The sequence below is a fragment of the Microcebus murinus genome, chromosome 13, assembly GCF_040939455.1.
Source record: "Microcebus murinus isolate Inina chromosome 13, M.murinus_Inina_mat1.0, whole genome shotgun sequence".
NCBI lineage: Eukaryota > Metazoa > Chordata > Mammalia > Primates > Cheirogaleidae > Microcebus > Microcebus murinus.
The window spans coordinates 39,091,218-39,110,868 of record NC_134116.1 but is presented as its reverse complement, the minus strand read 5'-3'; the positions used below and the strand labels follow the sequence as shown (position 1 = coordinate 39,110,868).

The 19,651-nt window shown below is 40.4% G+C and overlaps 1 protein-coding gene across 4 annotated transcripts in view; it reads right to left on the bottom strand.

Annotated features, from left to right (window-relative positions):
• KLF12 (KLF transcription factor 12) overlaps nt 1-19,651 on the bottom strand; it is a 589,204-nt gene that overhangs the window by 412,846 nt on the left and 156,707 nt on the right. For 2 of the 4 annotated variants that reach the window (XM_076009377.1, XM_020290313.2), the window contains exon 1: nt 10,493-11,038. The exons of 1 other annotated variant lie outside the window; for it this stretch is intronic. The gene's annotated coding sequence lies outside the window, so the exon portion shown is untranslated. Of the gene's footprint in view, nt 1-10,255; nt 10,473-10,492; nt 11,039-19,651 lie in introns of those variants that run through there. One more of the 4 variants, XM_076009378.1, reaches the window with a different exon arrangement.

The window sequence follows — 19,651 nt, the reverse complement described above, 5'->3', positions numbered from 1 at the left end:
AGGAAACACTAATTAAAGTAACAATGACATATCACTATACAATTATCAGACTGGGAAAATGTCAACTCTTGTTGATGAAGATTCAGGAAGGGGTATTTGCAAGCATTGCTGGCAAAATGTGAACTGTTCTCTATTCTTTTCAAAGCAAAGTGGCAACATTTACAAAAACTAAAATCACATGTATATTTTGACAAAATAATCCTATCCCTGGGAATCTATCCCTCAGGTCTATCAGGATATAGCTATGAAGATATTTATTACAACATTGGTTCTGGTGGCAGAAACTAGAAACACAGTATCACCCAACAGTGAATGAATGATTTGAGTAGACTATGGAATAGCCATACCTTGGAATACTAGACAACCATTTTTTAAGTGGATTAGAACTACAGCAGCTGAGTAGAAGGATTTCCCCTAGGCAGTGCTGAATGGAAAAAAAAAAATGAACAGGAGTTTAAAAAGACTTATTCCATTTTTATAAGCACTGACCAAAACTTTATATGTATATATGTTCCTACTACATATGGACATGGAGAAAAGTATAAAAGGACACATAATAGTTCTGACAACATGGGTTATTATTGTTGTCTAGAGGAAGAAGAGAAGCTAAGTAAAACAGAAAGGAGTTTGCTAAAAAATGAATTTTAAAGTCACTGTACAAATATATCCACTTTTATCAGAAGGATATATTTGTAAATACTGCCCATGAATGTTACTGCCCATGAATGTGAGTTGCTTATTTCCTATAGATTTTCAGTTGTGTTCCTCTAAAACACTAAAGAGTCATAGAAATAAAAGCAAATTCACATATAAATATCATAAATACTTCCTATCTATGAGTTGGTTGGAAATATTAAAAGACATAACACCTTTAAAATTTATCATACACATTTAATGTACTTAATACAATAAATGTGCAAACATTTTTGAAAGAAAAACTTAGAAAAGTACATGCCTAAACAGAAAAAGATCTTCTGATAAGATTAAAAGTACTTAAAAGAGACTGGAACATAAATCTAAAACATCTAGGGTATTTTTTAGGTACAGGGAAGGTCTAAATGAAGAAAATTAAAATTAACTAAACCAGAATACACGAACTTGGCTCTTCCTCCTTTAAGCTTAGCTACCCTGCCTTCCCCATTCTCTCCCCACCCCCCAGTGATTATGAAGAATACCCTGCTTCTATCTTGACCTGTCCATACTTTAGGACAAAGTCCATGTTTTAGTTACCTTTGTTTTCTTAGCAGCTACCACAAGCCTTGGCACGTGGTAAGTGATGAACCATCTCCCTAGTTTTCTCTGAAGAGTATGGATGTCTCTAACTGCACAAACTCTTCCAGGGCTGACTAGGTTGATCTCTCTGGGCTGTTATATAGAGAGTTTTTTATGCCTCTTTAAAGTGCATTTTGGAAGAAGACAGAACTCATCTGATATTCACTGAGCATTTCACAATATGAGCTAGACACTAGAAGGGGACACCTCTTTTGTGCAATGCAAACTTTCAAAGTTTTCGCTTATTGAGCCTAAATGAAAGTTAGGAAGATAGTAATATCAAACAGAAAAAAAAATATTTTACTTGTGTTAGCAGAGTTCTAGTTTTGACTGTGCAACTTTCTAGTTCTAGTTTGGAGTCGACCACTTTACCTTCTCTTGACGTTAATGTTCTCATCGATAAAATGGATAACGTGTCCAATCCACCTTACAAGACTATCAGGATGAAATTAAAACCACTCTGTAGACTGCCAATCACTAAGCAATTTTTTTTTCATTAGCCTATACTTAAGTATTCTAAACTATCTTAATTGACAAGTTAACCTATAAATAAAATACAAGGTAACTGCTTCAGCGTAGAGACTTGGAACAATCCCACCATATTCAATAGAGTGCTCACTATAAAATAAAAATTCCATTAACGCTTTTTATAGAATCATTGAGTTCATTTCTTTCTTGTTATCTCTCTGAATATTTTGTGTTTGCTAAAGTTACCTGTATTTACACCTAAATACTGCACATTCCAAAGGATGTTATCCTTGAAATATTCATCTAAAGTTTCTTTAAAAATATCCCTTCAAGCAACACCTCTGATAATTGCAATTGACTGTGATCGTCTATGAAATGTATGTTTTCAAGTCTTTCCTTCATTGTTCTCTTTAAAAAAATCTTATTCCTATTCCCTATTAATATTAAAATATTTTAATTTAATATAAATTAATGTAATATTTCATTTAATAGTTAAGTAATATTCTCATTATTTAAAAGTTTTTTGGTCAAGGCTAAGATTGCTATTATGTAAAAGTAAAATAATATACATTGGATCCCTATAATACGAAAGAACTTCATTAGATAGCATCACATAAATTGTATTTTTAAAAATTTTATTCAGTCATCATTATTTTTGTTTTGCTTTTTCAGCCCAAATAAACCTCCTCCAAACTCATTATAATGCTATATGACCTACAAGCTAAGTACATCTTAGGATTTAGTTTTATTTTATTTGTTTTATTTTTTTGAGACAGAGTCTCACTCTATTGCATGGGCCATGCAATAGTGCCATGGCCACAGCCTAGCTCACAGCAACCTCAAACTCCTGGGCTCAAGCAATCCTTCTGTCTCAGCCACCTGAGTAGCTGGGACTACAGGCATGTGCCACCATGCCCAGCCAATTTTTTCTATATATATATTTTTTCAGATGGCAAATTAATTTCTTTCTATTTTTAGTAGAGACGGGGTCTTGCTCTTTCTCAAACTGGTTTCAAACTCCTGACCTTGAGTGATCCTCCTGCCTTGGCCTCCCAGAGTGCTAGGATTACAGGAGTGAGCCACAGCGCCCGGTCTGTTCTGCAGTTTTATTCTTCATAATTCATCACGTTAATTCCACTACACAATTTCAGTAAAGATTCACTACCTTCATCACACCTAATGATGATTCTCTCAAGAGCAGACCAAGATGATAAACCAGTTGTTTTTCATAACTAAAAGCAGCACTTTCATTTTCTCCCTTTTTTCCTATTTATTTTGTTAAAATAAGGTAAAGTTTCCTATTTGTTTTGTTAAAAAAAGGTAAAGCAATAAAGTTTTCAAATAATTTTTGAAATTATTGCCAGAAGTGTCAAAGTCATAGCACAGCAGGGGCTATAGAGGTGTTAACTTGGCAAGACAGCCACACAATAGCTCAAAAAAAGCATTCATCAAATGATGTTCATAAGTCAAAATCTAGTATATAAGAGGCACTTTGGAAGTCACTGCATATAGTATTCTACATGCCAATTATCTGAAAGTCAACTATCAAAAGGCAAGGGCTACCAGTACCTGTTTACTAAAGAGTATATATTAAATAAGCTAACATCTGAAAAGCCCATTGCCTAACTTCTGTATTATAGTAGCTGCACAATAGAGTAGATATTTTATTTTGTAGCTACTATTCATTCTGAACAGCCACTTTTAAAGTGGCATCAGTATACTGCAGCAGATTATTGTTTATTGAGCAGTAAATATGTGCAAAGCTCTACACAAGATGCTTATCACACATGTTAATGTCAAAAACATACTGCAATGCTCACATTAGGTTTTGTTTTTGTTTTTATTTACCAGCAAACTGAGACTTGAAGAATTAATTTGCCCAGTTAGACGAGTAAAAACTGGGTAGTCTGATATTTCACATGCAGCACTATTTAACTCTACTACACCACAAGGCTTCTTTTTGCAAGAAGAAAAATGTTTTTTCAGGAAAATACAGTGAATTGAGGAATGGCTAATAGAGTTAAATGTATTTAGCTAGAGATGGATGGCTCAGGTAGGAAAAGACCAGGACAATGGCATTTAGCTACTAAAAAGACAGTCATATAGACTACATAGTCACTATTCCTTAATTCATTCTTTCAATAAGTATTTTAGCACTTACCATATATCAGTCACTATGTTAGCCACTATGTTGGATGACAGTAAAATAACTATGAAGAAAATTTATTTCCTGCTCTCGAAGGGCTTATAACTGGGGCAACACAAAGCAAATCAACAAGCAATTAACACCAGAAGGAATGCCAGTGTACTATGGGGCCAGAGAATACAGACTGGAACCCAGTGTATTCTTAAAGCAGAGAATGATAAATAAGAGTCCCACAAAAAGTGATGCTGATGTTCACAGTGATAGTTGTAACATGAACAAGAGTCAGGCAAGATGTACTTATTACATGGAAAGAGCTTAAATGAGTTATACTGATGAGCTAGTTTGAGTCTGTTTCTTTGCTCTTATAAGAATATATACAGAGTATAAAAGAAATAAAATTCCTTTTTTCTTTTTTAACTGGAGAAAATGTAGTTGGGGAACAATTATTTAAGTGTGACTACAAAGATGCAATTAATAAATTTTAAATAACCATGTAAGATCCCCATCATCCACCATTCTTTCTTGTATACTTTGTATAAACAGTCAAGAAAACACAACTTGTACTGCAACAATGTTTTAGTCTAACCATGTATCTTTTGAGCCATAAATGAGACATAGCTTAATCAACAGAATCTTGACTTAACTGGGGATTTGCAGTTCAGTATACTGTTTCAAATAATAGTACAACACCACAAATGTAATGATTCTATTAAAAAAAATTAAGGACATGTTTAATGACCAGTTGATAGAAGCTTCAGTGGACTCATTAAAGAAATAGCCTGCAGGTTTTCAATCACTAATCTCACTAATCGTTGTTGATCTTTATTTTCAATTTTCTGTAAATGATCATATGAAATGTAATTTTATGTATTTCTTTTGAAAAGCTCAGATACTTCACCTGTATTATATAAATGTTAATAGTAACTTTTATACCAGCTACACTGAAACTTTTTAAGAGTGACTTTCTCAAGGTTGTAGAGCAAATCTCTGGTGAGACAGGAATGGAATTCATGACCTTTGACTGCCAGAAGTTTTCTACCCACACTCGGAAATTCCTTCTCCATATGTGTAATTTATATGCTCACTTTGAGAAGCTAGAAAGTTCATCCCTTTTTGGCAGGGGAGAAGGGAGGGTTGGGAGAGAGGGGTTTTCCTGTGGAATCAGTTGTCACACCAGTACTTCATAGTTTTACAAAGTGACTTTTAGCCACATTATCTCATTTAACCCTCACCACAGCCCCATAAACCACACATTATTTTTCCCATTTTATAGAGTCAGAGAAGTTAAGAAATTTCACTAAGGTCATCCTGAGTTAGTAACCAAGAGAGCCAGATTCAAACTGAGATATTTCTGCCAGTGAAATTAGTTCTGATTCCAGATGTATAATCTAAGAGGCCACCTAACTGGAAGGTTTTCTTTTTATTTATTTCATTTTTTACAATAACTTATCTTGGTTGCCATACAGGTTTGTTTCCTTTGAGGCGGGATTGTTTTTATGTTTTGTTATGAGTTAGCTTGTTAATCTCAAGGTAAGTATAGTATTACTAAACACAGAATTTGGAGAAAAAAACAGACTGTTTTCCCTCTTTTTTATATATATGTATATGTTGCTTTTTACTATAATTCTTGGTCATAAAATGTACACAATGTGTTGTGTACCAATACAGATAGAGAATGTAAAACACAAATGCATAAATATAAATATTAAATATATACATATATACAAAATATGAATACATATGTATACATAGTATAGTCATCTCTCATGGTGGGATGGATTCCAGAACACTCCCCAGCAGATACCAAAATCCATGGATGTTTGAGTCCCTTACACAAAATGATGTAGTATTTGCATATACCCTGCATATACCCTTCACACATCCTCCCATATGCTTTAAATCTGTGGTTCCCAACCCCCAGGCCGAGGTACACCTGAGCTCTGCCCCCCCCATCTTTGGTCCATGGAAAAATTATCTTAAATGAAACTGATCCCTGGTGCCAAAAAGGTTTGGGACCACTACTTCAAATCATCTCTAGATTACTTATAATACTTAATACAATGTACAGACTATGTTAATAGTTGCCATACTATTTTATTTGTATTGTTATTTTATCGTTTTTTTCCAAATATTTTCAATATCCATGGTTGGTTGAATCCACCGATGCAGAACCTGTGGATACAGGGTGCCAAGTGTATATATACATCATGCCAAGAATTATTGTGAAAAGCCATATATACTGAAAAGGACCATGATGTCACACTTGGAACACAATTCCTGGCTGTCAAAGCCAGCAGGTAGTAACCAGGACAGCTTCCATAGCTTCTGATGGGGGTGGGGAAACCTATCCCAAAGCTCTCTAATTTTTTTCCCCTCTCACCTTCCACACAGCAGAACGGCAGCAAGAGCTTTCTGCTACTCCTTCGGTACCTACACAGCAATACTCTTTGGACCAGTTGAATTATTACACCAATAAATACTCAAAAATATAGACCATGAGATTAGCAACAAAAGAGAAGTATGACTTTAAGTTAAAAAAAAAAAGACAGGAAGAAAGACCATACTAGAGTAGAATTCTTTGGGTGAATATCCTGTAATCCAAGGCCGACCAAAACAAATTTTTATGGAGCAATAAGTGCTCAAGTAGCCACTTTATGACAATAAACACCCAAACCGAAAAATCCTTTTGTAACATAATTACTGAGAATATATACAGAAAGTAACCATTTAATCCACAGCATGTGTTCTCTACCACAAGAACTCAATAGCTGACATCAGACAGGGTGTGGCAGACCTAGGCCCTGAAAATGAATTCTGGTCTGTTGAAGTCAGTCAGCTCTTTAGCTGGGCTGGGAGCTGGGCTTGGGATCCAGAAACCAGGCAGGTCTGACACAGCCTAAGGCTGCCGACCTTTGGGGCACAGGGCAAGGCCCATCTGTTTACTTGTATTTTTCTTTTGGGAGGAGTGGTTGTGGTAGATGAGTTAAGGCTGTGGTTATAGGGTGTTGCCAGTGATTTAATTTTAATATTTTTACCCTTACATTTTGTGTACATTTAAAGTTGAAAGCTGTGCATAACTTGTAGGCTGCAAAATGCAAAAGTCTGAATTTAGAAACAAAAATAAACACTGGGCAAAAATATAGATTTTTCCAGTCTACTACTATATGGTATTTTCAAAATGTAAAGGACAGAGATAAGCAACTGCAAAGTATTTCAGAACTTATTTACAAAAATGAAAGTTGTTTTCTAAACAAAAAAGATAACAAAAAATAAACCGGTTTTTGGATTTTTAGCTCTTGTTCATTAATCAATATCCAATCAGAAGTAGGTGTACTTATTATATACCGAAAAAAGAAAAACTTTTCAAATGACTTCGTGCCATCACCATTACTAGTTTTATATCACTATTTCGTATTAATACACAAACTATCTACAGCTGGATTTATCAACCTGACACTCTAAGATTGTTTCTCTTACAAGAAAACAAACTATTTGACACCCCCAATTTAATGTAACTGTTCTGCTATTTAATTTACACAAATATGAAACTCCATGCTTTCCATTTTCTATGATGGAGAAAAAAAAGTCCAGGACCTCTTTATATGTTCAACTATTTAACAATATCATCTCACTGGGTAAGGTTACTCAAAACTCTAGATTAACCAACACTGGCTTGAATTCAAAAACGCCCTTGGTATAGGCCTAGAGGCCTAGGCACTTCTGTGGTCTTTGCCTAGATAAAACACACCTATATTTAAGACCAAATTATATCATTAAGTTGATAACAGCTGGCTTCATGATAGACTGTAATATCCAAAACTCACTCTGAGGCTGTTGAAGTACATAATTTCCCTTCACAAGAGGCTGGGGAAAAAAAAATCGCTGAGCAACATATATCTTTTTTTTTTTTTTTAACGTGACCAGAACACTATGGATATTATAGGCCCTCATGCATGCTCTTGACAATGAACGTCAAGCATCCTGATTTGTTCTCCCTAGGCCCCGGGAGAGTGAGTTCGCTCCTATTTGCAGTCCCTTCCCTTTCAGTACACACAGAGGCTGCAGCTGTAGTAAACAACCACCAGCCAAAGAGTTGCTAAGGTCAAGGTCTCAAATGCTATACCAGGACCATTTCCTCCCAAAAGACATTCATTTCTTGAAAAAGAACTTTCCGGGGAGGGTGGGGGGATATTAAGAGCTCATTAGCACAATTTTTATTCAATACATAGCAATAAAAAGCACTCCACAATATAGTTTAGCTGATTACATTACTAAGTAGTAGATAAATAACTGAAAGACTTCAAAAATAAACAGAAACCTCTCAAGAATGCTTTGTTTAACCTAACATAGCTAGGTTGGTTACACGGTTTCAGTTCATAAATTATGAAAATTTTACGTGAAAACATTTTAAATTTTACCAGTGCAAGTAAATTTCATAATAGTTATTAATGGATACAATTATATCTCTTTCCTAAATACACTACAAATTTCTGCCAATTCTCTCATGCTCAAATTGCTCCCTCCCCAACTCAAAGCAGCTTAATATACTCAATCTAGTATCAAGACTGACCAGTCTGCAGCGACAAAGATATAACTTATGCAATTGAAATGTCTCTCCTTCAACATCCTATTTCTACTAACCCTCCGTAGTCCAAAATGTTCTAGCCTAAAAGTATATCCCTTTAACATAGCCAATTTCTATGTGGTTTTAAAAAATATAAACATGTGAATGAGGTCTGTGAATAGCACAACCAGGCAGTTTTTTTGGGGGGGAAAGGGGTGGGGTCCACTGTTTCAATTAAATGTCAATTCTAGTTTCTTAGAAGATGGCATACACCCACTCCTCAAAGTGACCACTCCTATTCCCATCACAGGCTGTTTGCTAAAAGCCACCAAATTTATTTCAAAGCATTTACTTAACTAAACAACTCTGTCGTCCAGTAGGAAAAGGGCATGGAGGCGTCTAGGTGGATTTGCAGAATGACGTGTATCTGATTGGCAGATGTCTACCGAAGCAACTAGATGCACATGCACTAAATGTAAATAGAGTTGCTCAGCTCTCTGGTGTTGCAGGGAAACTGAGAGAATATTAAAGCTGCTTTAAAATAAAATATGCGAGTGCTTGGCCGAGAAATCTATTAGCCAGAGGAATTACTTAAAACAATCCATACAGAATGACACTTAAGCCATCTGTACAGTTAAATTAGAGGGCTGACAATATTAACTACACAAACTGTTTATCCAGATTACACATTCCGTTGTATTAATACCCTTTATCTCAACACAGTCAGCTTTTATCAGCTGAATTAAGACTATTACTATTAAAGTATGCAAAACTCGAAGCGCAGGGTGAAGGGGGTTGGGAAGCTGCAGGGCATATAACAAAGGAATTGGTACTTTTTCCAAGCCTTTGCTTCAAATGCACTGCGAAACAAAACTGTTGAGTGCACCCCACCCTTTTCCCCAAAGATAAAAGTTTTCAAAGTTCTAGCAGGCACTCCTCTACCCAACAAAAACAGGATTGATTCTCCCTGTAGGGGAGCATCTAACGTGAACACCAACTAATATCGCGGAGGTCAAGTCCGAGCCCTCGGAGCCAGCTTCTAAGGCAAGCGGTGGCTCCCAGGCCGGCTCCGCGGGTTCCCGGCCCGGGTGGACGTGCAAAGTTGCCCCTTGCCAGCTCCGGCCAGGTCACCCGTAATTGAAAATAACAGCCATGGGCCAGCCCCTGGCTACTTCCATGGACCAGGCACTGGAGCAAGTAACAGTTACACATCATTACGGCCAGAGACAATAATGAATGTAGCACCAGGACCACTATTCATGCCAGCAGTGTCATCTCCGCCTTAACCCCTTCCCCTCCACTCTCCAGCGCGCACACAGAGCCCACGCGGCCCGGCGCGGCAGCTATGACCCACCCGGCTCTGTTCCTGGGGGCCAACTACTTCCACAACACCTCCCCCCCTCCATTCAGCCCTGGGGTTTTATTTCTCATCCTTGGCAACTGTCAGGCAAACACTGCAACCAACAATTCCACTAGGGTTAGAAAAACATTTGCTTAATTCATGTTACTTGATAAGTTCTTTTAAAAAAAAAAAAATTTTAGGGGAAGGGGGAAAAGAAACCTCCTTTCTTCTCCACGAATCCGACCGAGGCTACTTGCTTTGCAACAGCATCGCCCTTCCCCGGCCCCCTCCCGCTTCCCAACACTTTCCCCCTTTAAGAGCACAGACCAGCCAAAATGATTTAACTTGAGCAGATGACAGAAGGAAAATAAAACACGTAAAGAGAATACGGTCTGATTTGGGATGGCAAAAAAAAAAAAGGAGGGGGTTGTTTATTTTGATAAGAAACGGAATCGGCACAGACCTGAACAGAAGCTGCAGAGCAGGAGAAATTGTTTTCTTTCCCTCACACAGAGTCCCCCTCTCTCTCTTTCCCTTTCTCTCCCTCACACACGCGCGCGCACACACTCACTCTCGCACACACACGGCGTCGCCCGCGCACACGCACACGCACACGCAGAGCCTCTCAGCGGCTCTCTGCAGTTCTCAGGAAATGAATGGGGGGCAACCTAGGGAACTGTTGTACTTGCAAATCACTTACCCGGATCACATGATGCGCTAAATGTAGGGTGGGCCGGTGGGTGGAGGCTGCCGAGACGCGAGCCCGGGTCTAGCGTGGGGAGCCTGGCCAGGCCCGCATCGAATTACCCCGGGGCCCAGCCGAGGGGGTTGCAGGACGCCGCTTCTCCTCCCTCGCAGCCCGCAGCTCAGGAAACCGGAGAGGCGCGGGGGGTGGGGCGGGGTGGGGTGGGTGAGGTTGAGGGGGGTGAAAACAAGAAACCCCCAAACAAAAGAGCTCCGGGTCCTCCTCCCCAGAAACAAAGCCCCGCCGCTGCGGGCGAGCCCCGGGGTGGGGCCGAGGGCGGGGGCGGCGGCGGGGAGGGGCTCGCTCAGCAGGCGCTAAGTCGCTTTATTGCCATAAAATGGGGCCCCCGAGCCGCTCCGCCCGAGGATTAGGAGGCGGGCTCTGAGTGTGATGGTTGAAATCCCCTGTGGGAAACTAACCCCTCCCCGCTCGCAGAGGTAAAAGGCAACACCCACTGCCCGGCCCTCGCCTCCGCGCCCGGGCCGCCGGGCTGGGGGGTGGGTCCGCGGAGCCTCCACCCCGCCCCACCCCGCCCCACCCCTGCCCCCGCCCCCCGGCCTCCGGGCTCGGCCGCGCTTCCCTTTCACCTGCACCACCTTGCTGCGGCACCCAAAATAACCTACACATGGCCCACGGAGCTTTGGGAGCCGCGCGCCGAGGGGGCCCGCGGGGGCTCGCGGAGGGAGGAACCCCCGGATTGCAACTCGCCGGGCCAGGACTCGCGCTGAGCCGCGAGAAAGTCCCCTCTTTTGTGTCAGAGCGCGCAAGGCAGCCCTAGGAAGAGAATTGGGAGACACATAAAGCGCGGAGCCCGCCCGGCCCCCCGCCCCCTCGCCGTTCCCGCCCGGGTGGGGGCGCGCAGGCGGGGGCCGGGCGCCCGAGCGGTCCCCGCGGCTCACCCGCCAGCTAACTTGGAAAGGTGTGGGCGGAGCCGGCTCGGGCGGCCGGCCGGGGCTGCGGGGCGGGCGGCGGCGGCCGCTCGCGGGGACCGCCCCCGGGCGCCGGGCATCACCCGCGCAGGGCAACAATGGGGTCGGGCAGGGGCAGCGCAGCGGGCGGTGCCCAGGGCGCGGGGGTAGGGCGGCCGGAGGGCTGGGCTGGCCGGGACGGGGAGTCATTGTTTGGGTCCGGGAGCGGCGCACGTTGCGGGCGAGGCGGGCGCGCCCTCCCTCCCCGCGCTTCACCTTGGCGGGATGGATGGGGGCGAGAGGGAGGCGCGTGCCCCGCCTCGCAGCCCAGGGAGAAAGGGCACCTGCCCGCGCCAGTTCTTCAGGAAAGCGAGCGAACTTGCGGGAGGGGGAACGGGCGGCGGGAGCCGCGGAGCCCTGCCGGAACCCCGGGGCGGCGGGGGAGGGAATCCAGCCCCGCCGCCCTGCGCCCCGGAGCGGAGCCCAAAGAAGCTGCCGGCCGGGAGCGGAGTCCTTGACGCCTTCCCGGGCAGCCCCGCCCGCCCCGCCTCCGCGCCCCGGGGAGCGGATCCGCGGGATTCTGGGGCGGGAGAGGGAGGAGGCGGCCTGGCCGTTCCCGCGGCGGCTCGGAGGGCGCGGGGTCAGCGCCGCGCCGCTGGGGCCCCGGGCAGACGGGGGCGCGGGGCGGGCGGCCACGGCGGGCGGCGCTGCGGGAGCCGCGCTCTCGCCTACCTGGGTGAGCGCGCTGAGCGCCGGGAAGGGGGCGCACGCCCCTGGCCGCTGGCCCGGAGCCCGCCCTCGTGGGAACCCGCCCGGGCGGAGAGAAGGCCGGGGAGGGGAAGTTTGTGTGAGGAGAGAAAGATTTGCTGTACTGTGGCATGAAGTGGGGTGGGAAGAGAAACAAGGGAGAGGCCGAGAAACAGGAAATGAGAGTGAAGGAGCGAATTCAAGCCAGGAAAAGCCGGGTGTTGTACATGAGTGTGGCATTTTCCAGCCACTTCTTAAGGCCCGGTGTGCGTCCTTAGCGAACACAAAGGCGTGCGCTGCCTGGTGCGTGCTCTGCGTCCTGCCACACTTGGCAGATGAAGGAGATGGGAAAGGTGGTCCATCCTAGAGGAGACCACAGCCCTTTCTAGTCCTGACGAGATCGAGGAGCGGGCCCTGCATCTTCTTAGGCATCCAACAGGATAGAGAGGAGGGGTCTGTCTTGGTCTTAGGGTTTCGAAGAAGAACAAATGTCTGCAAATTGGGGAGCACTCCTCAGGTGGAGTAGCCTCAGACTTAGCGAGTGCAGGAAGGGCTGGAAGCCCACGTCCGAGGGCTGGGCACCTTAAAGGGAAATGGGACCTGGAGGCTGAGGGGTCGGTCGCTGGAGCGGGGTCTCTGTTCCGGGGAAAGCACCTGCGGACACCACCCCCTGGTCTCATCCTGGTCATAGGGTAAACAGCCCTTGCCACTCCTACATCCGCTGGAAACAACGTGAAAAGACAAGTTGAAAATCAACAAATGCACAGTATTTAAATGAAAAAACTTGAGTCTACCAGAAGCACGGCAAAGTTTCCTTCTAGGTGGGGCAGGGAGTGAAGGAAGGGAGGAGTTTCACTGTAAGAGTGGAAGGAGGCTGTAAGAAATTATGTCATCGTGGCAGTTCTTGGACTTACAGCTCTTTGGAGTGAGCTGAGTGGCGGGCAGACCATAAATATATTCTATAGCGAGTGCTTCTGCACGTGGAAAAGCAAACTGCACTCCCTTCCTACGGCAGCAGCCACGGGCATGCTAGCGGAGTGATGAAAGACAGAAAATAAACTACAAGAATTCATTCCAGAGGGATAAGGGAATTAGGAGTAGGTCAGGGTTTATGTCCAGAGTATGGATATGGCTGTGAGGTTAAAGAAGAAAGTAAGCGTTAGAAAAAATGCTTGCAGATTAAAAATATTGACAGATAAGGAATAGAAACGTTAAATTAAGGCGACTCCCCAGCTATGAAAAGGAGAAGGAAGAGAAATACAGGTTTAGAAGAATCACTTCATTGTGTGCACTGGGAATGGGTGTGGAAGAGCAAAACCATTGGAAGAACAAAAAAGCGTGGAAATTATTGGGAGTGAGATCACTAGAGGAAAGTGTGTGTGTGTGTGTGTACATGGAGACATACATTTCCAATTCAGTTCATATAATTCTATATATAGAAATTAGAATTAAACAAAACTAAGGCGTGGACAAAAGAGAAAAAGATAAGGAAAAAGTACACTACCCTGGCTAAGGTGTCTACATTTTTCTTATGTTTAGACTTCTCTCCTCTCTAATTCTGTGTGTTTTCAGGGATATAAGAAATTAGAAAATGTAAAGATGAAATAATTATTTTACCAAGCATGTATCATTCTGACCATGTAAAAAACTGTAGAGAGAAATTATAGAAAATCATAGGATTTCAGAGTTGGAAATATCTGTTAAATCCAATCCTATATGATACTAAAATTATGTTTAAAACGAAGATGATTTGGGTAAGGATGATGACCTATTTCTTTAGCTCTATATACTCCATTTACTTAGTCTTTATTATTGAAATAGCCAAAAGAAGGATGAATTATTAACAAAGAAGGTAAAGGTTGGTATTCTGAGTTTCTCATACATGATATGCATTGGAGTTCTTTTACCCAACACTGTCCAGAAAAGAAAAGTACACACCCAAACACCCTGAAAGCAGATAATATATATAATTCAATATAAAATAGGAAAACTTACAACTAGAGATTTCAAATGTAAAAGTAAATGTTACCCACAAAAATTTCTATCAGAGCTCCTTGTTAACCAGTGTTGATATTCTACATTCTGTTTTAAAAATTAATGTTGTGGTAGAAAAATCATTTACAGTATTAAGAATGTTACCTGTACCATACTCTGATTTCTCTAAAGTAAAAACTCTTTGTTTATATCTGTGTACATTTAAAGATCTTAAATCTTTGAATTAGTGAGGCCAAAGATTGCATGGATGATTTAACACTAAAATAATTCTGGGTGGAGGTGGGAGGAAATGGAGTCCATTTTCAGAAGTAAAACCTGTGTTGAAAGATTAGAATTAACTATAAGTGAAAATAAAGCTGATTCCCATAGCTCGAAATAAATTTTAAAACATAGTCCTGATTTTTATTAGGGCCAAAAGTGAATATGTACTGTTAAGTTTTCAATGCCTATATTTTTCATGTGTCATATTTTGGCAGTAATGTGCAGCAAAGGGGAATTTTTCTGTTCAAGTATGAGAAAGACATGTAAAAGCCTTACTACAAATGCAAACAGCTGGTGATATTATGTGATTAAGCGGTAAACAACATGTTTTGATTTGAAGGATGAGCTGTCTGGAAATTTGGGGGAAAATGTCATTTCATAACTTTGTTTTGTTGCAATCAATTCAGTTTTTGGTCCTTCTAGTTTAAATTATCTTCATCACATCTTTGGATGTGTCTTCTTTTCCAAGTCCCTCCAGTCCCTTTCATTCATGCCTTTTTCAGCCTCACCTCCACTATCACATCACCTTCCTATCCCCCAGCTCTGTGTATCTGGCCCCTTTTTCCCTCAAATCTATCCCACCCCTCCACTGCAAAGCCTTAATTATGGCATACCTATCTATTCAAACCCAAATTGGCACAACTCAGCTCCAGTGCAATCCCATGACAACACTACCATGATACTCAAGTGCCTCACCTGGATTTTCCTAGCTCCATACTGCCTCTTCCAGCCCATGCAGATACTTGCCATTACACACCCATTGACTCCACTTGGTGGTCTCCCTCCATCTTCTCCTGCTGAATCCTTCGAAAATGATCCCATGATATCGCACAAACATAAATATATATCCCATCTCCTCATCAAAAAGTAATCTTTCCCTTCTTTGAACTTGTTATGGTGTACTGAAAAGAGTGCCTTACCGACTGACTAGCTGGTTTGTAATCTTTTATCTGATTCTCAGTTTTTTCTACCTATTTAAATAATATTTATCACACACTCAAGGATTAACATTTATTAGATGCTTACCTGAGCCAGTGTGAGATATATTGGCCCAAGTAGGCATCCAATAAATGTTGATTTTCTCATTTAATCTTAAGGTTCTGACATCAGCGCCCATTAAAAATTGTTGACCTGTCTATTACATGTAACCCTTTGAGAACAAGAGCTACACTTTTATCACCTATTTAGCCTTTCTTTTACCCCTCACACTATTTTGCACATATTAGGTGATTAATGAATGCCTGTTGAATCAATGAAACAATTATAGTATATGAAATTAGTATGACATACATCAAAACACAATTTAGGCCGGGCGCGGTGGCTCACGCCTGTAATCCTAGCTCTTGGGAGGCCGAGGCGGGCGGATTGCTCAAGGTCAGGAGTTCAAAACCAGCCTGAGCAAGAGCGAGACCCCGTCTCTACTATAAATAGAAAGAAATTAATTGGCCAACTGATATATATATATAAAAAATTAGCCGGGCATGGTGGCGCATGCCTGTAGTCCCAGCTACTCGGGAGGCTGAGGCAGAAGGATCGCTCGAGCCCAGGAGTTTGAGGTTGCTGTGAGCTAGGCTGACGCCACGGCACTCACTCTAGCCTGGACAACAAAGCAAGACTCTGTCTCAAAAAAAAAAAAAAAAAAAAAAAAAAACACAATTTAGCAGAAAACTTGAGTTTCCATTTGGGTGCACATATTGAAAATAACAAAACTGCAATGTGTCGCTAAATACCTTTTGAACATTAATTCTGGCAACATTCCCCAAGCAACATTCTTTTAAGTTTAGAAATTTTTACATTTAATTTAGAGTATTTTTACCTAATTTCATTGTCTCTTTCATATTTAATCATTTAAAAATCATTCAATAAATTATACTCCTTTTCATTTTGTATTAGAATTAGATAACATTCTATTATATTAAATAAAAATTCAATTTTTCAATACTAGAGGAAAAATTTACAGCAATATTGTTTTTAAAAAATGACACTTCACAAGTTTTTAGGTTATAAACATTAGAGCTGTAATGTAATAAAGATAATCTGCATTTTTAAATACAACAAATTGAAGCATATGAAATTTTAAATATAGCTATCCTTGCTTTTTTACTTTTACAAATGAAAATAGTACCCCCATGGAAATAATTTAATTCAGTTAAAATGCATATATTTTACAAAGCACCACTTTAATTTTATTATATATACAAGATACTAAACTAGTTTCTACAAGTATATGAAGATGAGCTTAGATAAAACAAATAAATAACTATATAACATACCATTAGAATGTTTTCCAAATTTTTGCAATTGTACTAACATTATAGTGAACATCTTGGCTTCTCTCATAAAAAATATGTTTCTTTTTGATAGTTCCTCTAAGCTGTGTTACTGAAACAGAGAATATGAGTTTGTTTTTAATGTTCTAGAAACTTACTGCCAAATTGTATTTCAAAAGTATTTTACCAGTTTACAATGACACCATCATATCTGAGTGTGCCATTTTCCCTGTGTTCTTGCTAGTATAGGCTGGCACTTTGAAATAAAAAGCTTAAATTGGTAAATAAGAATGACTTGAGTTTTAATTCTGTGATGAGTAAAGATTTAAGTCTGTCCTAGGAATATAAATGAGACATTGGGGGGTGGGATGTTGAGTTGAATAGAACTATTATTGCCATAGCCTGGCTAAGAAATCATAAGATCTCAGACAAGAGTCTGAAATTGAATTGCTGTGATAAGAAATGAAGGTTGAATAGCTGTAAAAGACTACAAATTCAGACTCCAAAACTCACCAACTTGTTATTTGGGAGAAGAGGTAGGAGGGAAAGAGAATAGGAAACTGTGTCTCGTATTTCAAGCCTTAATTCAGAAGGATTAGTTTGGTTTTAATTATAATAAATTTGGGAGACATCTAAATAGATAATTAGTTCTACCATAGTTGAAGCTAAAATGACAGCTGATAGAGAAGAATGGAGAGGCAGAAAGAAGTGAAACTGGTCAGAAACTTGGGATAACATAAAATGAAATGAAAATAAGTAGGGAGAGAGGAAAGGAAGAAGGAAAGGAGGGAAGTCATGATATTTAGTAGTATTGCTTTCATCTGTAAACAACAGGAAACCTGTTTGCCAGCTTAACATACATACTTTTTGCCCATCCCTTGCAATGAAACAAGAAGTACAAAGGTAGACAGACATAGTTTAAGACCATGTAGTTGCTCCCTGTCACCTCAAAATCCCAAGTTCATTTAACCTTCCTGCTCCTTTTCTTAAAGTATAGCCTCCACCCTCACCATAGTAGGAAGAAGTAAAAAAAAGGTGAGGCGCATAGAGCTGATTCTTTTAGAAAGCTTTCCAGAAAGCATATCATCCGCTGTATTTTATTGGCTAGAAGCATGGCTTCCGTGAGACCAATCACAGGAAAGTGGGCATGGAAAAGGGCCTCTTGTATGGAATTTGGGACAACCAATTGACAATGTCTACCTTTTTGCTATATAATTTTGCATAATGTTTTAGTCTTGAATTGCAAAACTGAGATCTCTATTGAATTCTTGCTGGCGAATAGAATAAAAAAGAAAGAAAAACACACAGTAGGTTAACAAATTATTAGCTGTCATCATTTTAAGGACATCAATTCATAAACTACAAATAAAAAAGGTTTTAGGATGTTTCTTAAAATATGTTTTCTGCACAATGTGGTCAACATATTAAAGTACACAAATCATAATATAGTCAATGTTGAATTAACCCATATGTCATTTACCTAAGGCAAAACGTGAATCCCCATTTTGCTTCAACCAGTCACATAGTCTGGTTATATACCTCTTCTGTCCACTCCATCAGTTTACATGTCTTTCAGAAATAAGCATTAATTTTTAAAAGTTAGATAAGCAAGTCTCAATTAAAAAGGTAAATCTGTGTCCCTCAAAATGTAAACTACATTTGCATTTCATATTCAAATGTTTTTGAGGCAGCAGTGTCTGAGCTGGTGCCTGAGAACCTGAAAGATCACCTTATTGTGTGACCTTTGACAGGTTGCTCAGTTTTTCTTGGTTTTAGTTTCCATCCCCATACAACTGGGTTGGCACCTTCTTTACAAGGATGTGAAGAACTAATGTGGTCTTACAAACCTTCCCTTACAAGACTGTAAGCTCTGTGAGGCTTGACAAGAACTGTGTCTGACCACTTCTCAGTTTTCCCACCCGTGCCTAACTCAGCACCCAACACACAACAAACCCGATTAAAGAATGAGAGTAACTTCCAAAGGAAGTTATTGTGGGTGCCTTATAATTATTTATTTTCCTTTTGTATTAACTAGAATCATTAGTGTCTTTAATACAAATAACTTGTTTGCTCACTATTAAAATATACCTAAATATAGTCACCTACCATAATAATGCAACTATTTTTCAAGAAAAATAGTCTAAAGAAGTATATACAGTTTCTTTATGTTAGTTCAATAAAATATTTAGACCCAGTTAATTCAATTTTAAAAATTAGTGTTTTGCTGGATTTGGCATACATCTGCTTTAAGTGATCCATCTTCCAACTTAGAATACATGAGAAGTTAAAATAAATTATATCTATGACAATACAATTTTATACTTAAAATAGACTCTTAATAGAGAACTTCCTTTCTTCCTTCCTTCCTTCCCTCCTTTTTTTCTTCTTTCTTTCTTCTTTCTTTATTTTCAAGAAAAGGACAAATTGTGGATAATTTATCCAAGAAGACTTAAGTTTCCTGGTTTTTAATTTTTATCCAGTTCACAAATTAGCTTTTTGAACCTTTTATAAACAATTAAAATACACGTCCATTCTTAATTCCAGGTAAAAATGGCCATGGCAAATAAAGGAAAGTCACTGTAGTGCAAACAAAACTTTCTTTAACCACTCTTAAATGTCATTCCTGTTTTATAACTACCATTTGTTAGCCATTTACTATGTGCTGTACACTGTTCAAAATATTTTGCATAGAATTATCCATTTAATCTTCATGAAATCCTACAAAGCTGTACTATTGTTTTCACTTCTCCAGGGTGAGCCTCGCCAAATTATTGCAAGTTGCAAAACCCACAGGCACCTCTGGTCCTCCTTTCCTTTTACCTTTCTCTGAATGTGATAGCACTTATCACCATCTACTATAGACGGTCCCTGATTTATGATGGTTTGATTTAAGATGTTTTTGACTTTAAGATGATATGAAAGGGATGTGCATT